Source organism: Solanum dulcamara, chromosome 9, assembly GCF_947179165.1.
Source record: "Solanum dulcamara chromosome 9, daSolDulc1.2, whole genome shotgun sequence".
Lineage (NCBI taxonomy): Eukaryota > Viridiplantae > Streptophyta > Magnoliopsida > Solanales > Solanaceae > Solanum > Solanum dulcamara.
Genome location: NC_077245.1, coordinates 15,480,054 through 15,484,944, shown reverse-complemented (window position 1 = coordinate 15,484,944; position 4,891 = coordinate 15,480,054).

Here is a 4,891-nt window from a genome sequence, read left to right as displayed (position 1 = left end):
GCACCTCTTGCTCGTAGTACCCCTTGATCAGACCGATCTTCTGGACACTTGAGAGGTAGCAGCTTGTCATCTTAGGCAGACTCTCATCGTCCATTTACTTTATGTTTTCTTCTACTTGGGAACTGAGACATATATACTTGTATTTTTTTCATTTATGTTGAAATAGTGTCTTGTACATGTAACACTAAGTCTTGGGTAGTTTAGAATCTATTTTCCACTTATCCTTATCTATATCGCTTTAGACTTTATATTTCCGCTTTCATTCCCGTTTATTTTAAATTGTCCAGACTTTTAGGCTAACTCGTCTTGATGGGTTAGGCGAGTGTCATCACACCCGAATTCTGGTCATGACACTTTATATCAATAATATACCATTTTCATGCCATAACAAAAATCGTTGTCCATACAAAAGTATACCAAATTAGTTATAAAATCATGCAAGTTTATATCGTGATGCATAAAAATGTTGAATATATTCAGAAACAAATATTTCGTACAAAATTTAACTAGACATAAAATTCTTTAACGCATTTATTCATGTTGAAAAGGTTCTTCATTTTTAATTCTCAAGTACACTGAATTATCACAAAATTCATGCCACGTATAAATGAGTTTATCATTAGAAATAACGAACAATCAAAGGAATAACTTAAACAAAAACAAATGAATATTTTTTACACAAACAATTTTTTTTAAAATGGAAATAAAATTATTGAATAACAAATCTGTACAATTCCATCTACCACTATGTTGAATAAATATTGACAAGAATCTTTCCATTTTTTTTAAAAATGGAAACAAAATTATTGAATAGCAAACCTGTACAATCCCATCTACCACTATGTTGAATAAATATTGACAAAAATCTTTCACTTTTCATGATAATGCCAAACAATTCTTTTTTCAAATTGATGAAAATTCATTGCACAAAGGAGAAAGAGAAACGTTGGAGACAAAAAAATAATTTTTTTAATTTGGAAGATATCTTACCAGATTGAACTGATTGAGAAAATAAAGAAATTTAATTTCAAAATCAGTTACTAGAGTCCTGATTGAATGATAATTCAGTATTACCATTGATACATTTATTATCTTCTCCTTTAATTTATTACCTTTTTCTTTAATTCGTTTATTAACACATTAATTATTGTATAATATTTTCAAATTTGTTATAACTTGATAGATTTTTACTGCTACAACTTGAAAGTTATAAAATATTGTTATAACTCAAAATATATTATCTTAATAATGACATTTTGAAAATTTTCGCCTTAAAAGTATAATCAATGGCTATAAATCATCTTATTAATGATAAATTATGAAAAATTTAAATTTTATTATTATTAAATATAAAAATATATTAATTTTAAAAAAGATATATCTATTAATTAAATTCAAAAATATATCACGTGAATTGATTCTGAAGCGAAAACATACAATAGGACCATATAAGATGCACCTTGTAGAATGTTAACATGTGCTTGAAGGACATCATAATGTAATGACAATACAAGCCACTAACTTAATTATAGCAAGAAGTTTGTCAACTTTTTATACTCATATTTTTGGAACACTATATGGTGATTTTTTTAAGGGTAAGCCTTACGAGAAGAGGTGTAATGTAAATTAGAAATGGAGAGAAATAAAATAGAGGAAAAATAAAGTGCATTTTTTTCTTATTAATGGTGAAGAGGAGATTGGTTGTGTATTTGTAAGAATCATACCTTCCAGCTATTAAAGATCGGTCACTCCTAGCGCCGTTATCGCTGTGGCTCGCTTGGCTTGAACTTTAGCTTTGACAAATAATTTGATTAATAATTTTTTAGATAAAATTTATTTATCATTCTCATTAATTAATTTTTTTCTAATATTATTTATCTATTCGCGAAAATATTTGAATAAGGATTTGTTCCTTCTGGAAAAATATTTTCTCCCAATAGATATCATACCTATTCTGAACAGGTGAGTTTGCACTTCTTCAACCCAGATCGTTGGCATGAATGGTGAGGTTTCTCCTCAGTTTTCTGCATTGAATTTTCTTCTTCTACATATATTTTCTTATCAATAAAAATCGAGTTTTTGTGTGATTTGTTGCTTATTTTTTAGTTCGCTGAAATTACTTAAGTTTGATCAGGTACCGCTACTTTATTAATAAATATATCTGTTTTATCATGGGAAAAAGTTATTCATAACCTCAAGTACAATGAGGGGATTAAATTTCTTAAAGACACACAATAATTTTTGTGATCTCCAATATTTATTCTTTCTTTTAAGAATTTCTAATTTCTGTCTTTCCAATTTACTTCCATTTTCTGGTTTACTATTTTTTTAACACAGACAAACAACAATGTATACAATTCCCTAAATTAATCATCAACTCCATGATCTAGCTAGCTAGCTACTAGCTCATCAATAAGTGATAAAAGTTAATTAGCTGAATTAATCAAATTAAAGAAAGCTGCCTAGGTTCAAGAATGTATCTAGAGAAGAACCACCTAAAGATTCATGATAAACATTTCAGACAAAGTTGTTTAAGAAAAGAAACATTATTTATATTGGGGTCCCATAGTGGAAGACGACATATAAAGCATGCATGCACCAAGATGAGATAGAAAATGTCTGGTTTAATCACTTAAAAATTAAGCAAGGGAACATAATCCAAGATTTTATCAAAAATGCCGTGAGATTATATTTAAAAAAAATTGAGTTCGAGTCTTAAGAATTGAGAATATTATGAATTTTAATCTATAGAAATAAAATTAGCCGAACTAATAAATACCAAGTACAACATGTAATCATAAAAATTAATCCAAAATTTAGGTAAGTTATTGAGTTTTAAAAGAAGAAAAAAGATGGAATTAATCAAAGCTTAGATATAAAGAAGATATGATGTGATCGATTTCTCTTTATTATTTAAAAAATTTTAGTTAGAATTTAGAAATAATTTTTTTTCTCTTTTTAATTGAACTTAGAGCCACACAAATTGGTTAGTCCAAGTTGATAAATACTGAATATACGATGTGATCATAAAAATTAAAAGGGAAGGGGGATAGTGCTTTTTTGGACCCACCACTGATGCATTTTGTAGTGAAAAATACAATTAATGTGAATACAAAGCCTTGTGTTTCCTAGGATAATAGTCTTTTCATTATTAAAAGAAGTTAAAGAGAGTAGTATCGCACTTTCTCCTATTCATTTTACTTGTCATTAAAGAAAGTAAATTATACTCCCTTCAGTTTAGTTTATTTGTTATATTTATTAAAAATAAATGTTCAAAACAATATGTTTACTTTTTATTTATATATTATATTAAAACAATATTTTGATTTATAACTTTTAATATATTAAAAAAGATTATATTTTTTTTATGATTTACTCTCAACATTAACTATTTATTTTCTAGATTATTTTCAGTTCATATTATTCATATATAATGATTTGATCTAAGATTTCAACTCTTCCGTGTTTCAACAGTAACATATTCTTTCATGAATTTGAGGTCCAAAATATGAAAGAAACAAGCGATTTCATGACTTTATCAATCAAACAATTATGTTCGACTTAATTCCTCTTTCCAGCTAATGAATGAAAAATCTTTCTCAAGTTATAAGAATTCAATTTTCATTTCATCAAGAATAGTCATTTTTTTTCAACAATGTCTTTGTCATATGATCCAATAGCGTTTCGTTAAATAGGAATAAATTTTGATAAACACTCATATCTCTCTCATAGAATATTAGAACGAAAAGATGCATTAGTTAATGAACTATTGATTCCAAGTCTTAGATGATTAATCTACAATTTGAGTGATTTTCTAGCGTATTCTTGATAAACCAGTGTATAAACGAATTGAAGTGGTTTTGTTGCATATTCTTGATAAATCGATTTATAAATAGATGTATGAGAATTTGTTTGGGAAGTAAGAAGCCCTTTTAACATTTTTCTATCTGCAAATAATTCTTGATGTGAAAATACAGAACCAGGGTGACTGATCTTTGAATAGAAAAAAAAATGTGGATTTGCAGGATTTCAAATGAATTGACTTATTCAAAAAAAAAAGGCCTTGTTATTTGAAAGATCGATCTATCTCGTTTCTTGTTCTGCATTATTCTGCAAGAATCTTAAATCATTCTCTTGAAACTCATCCTCTTTGTTATAAATAATCTGCTTGCTCTGAAATGACCTGGATCAATAGAAAATTTTCAATTTATTGGGCCTTTCTATACAATCAAATGAAAAGTCTCAAAAACCTCATATTCTAGAAAACTCATACTATGTAATTGAATAAAAAGATCCTCCTGTCTGAATTATAAATAATTAAATATGACGAGATATTAATAATGCGGTGAAAAAAAAGAGAAGTATGCATTAACTTGAAAAAAGTAATAAATAAAAATAATTTAATTAAATTATCTTCTACTTAATTAATTGTTTTTAAGAGATATACAAAACGGAATACGATAAGTAAAATTGACCCAAGAGAGTACGTCACACATGAGTTTTAAAAATCAATTGTACTAATAAACAAAATTTAAATACACTAACATTTTATTGAGTGCTTAACAGAGAAAGTGCTAAAATGATTTGATATTTACAATGCTCATACATTTTGTGAGAAAAAGAGTTAGGTAGCTACGTAGTTTTTTTTCCCCCTTTCTTTCATTAGAGAAAACCAAAACAAGTTCCAAACATTAAGTTTTTTTCCAAACTTTGGTTGGAATATATATCAACTCTCTGGCATATTTGGTTATTATTACTAAGTTAAGTATGTACAAATTAATTAGTGGTTTAGTCAAATATGAATATGAACACACTCTAAAATGACTAATGGCTCCTATTAAATTTCTAATCATGTTCACGCCATGTCGATTTATTTTCCTTTTCAATTTGC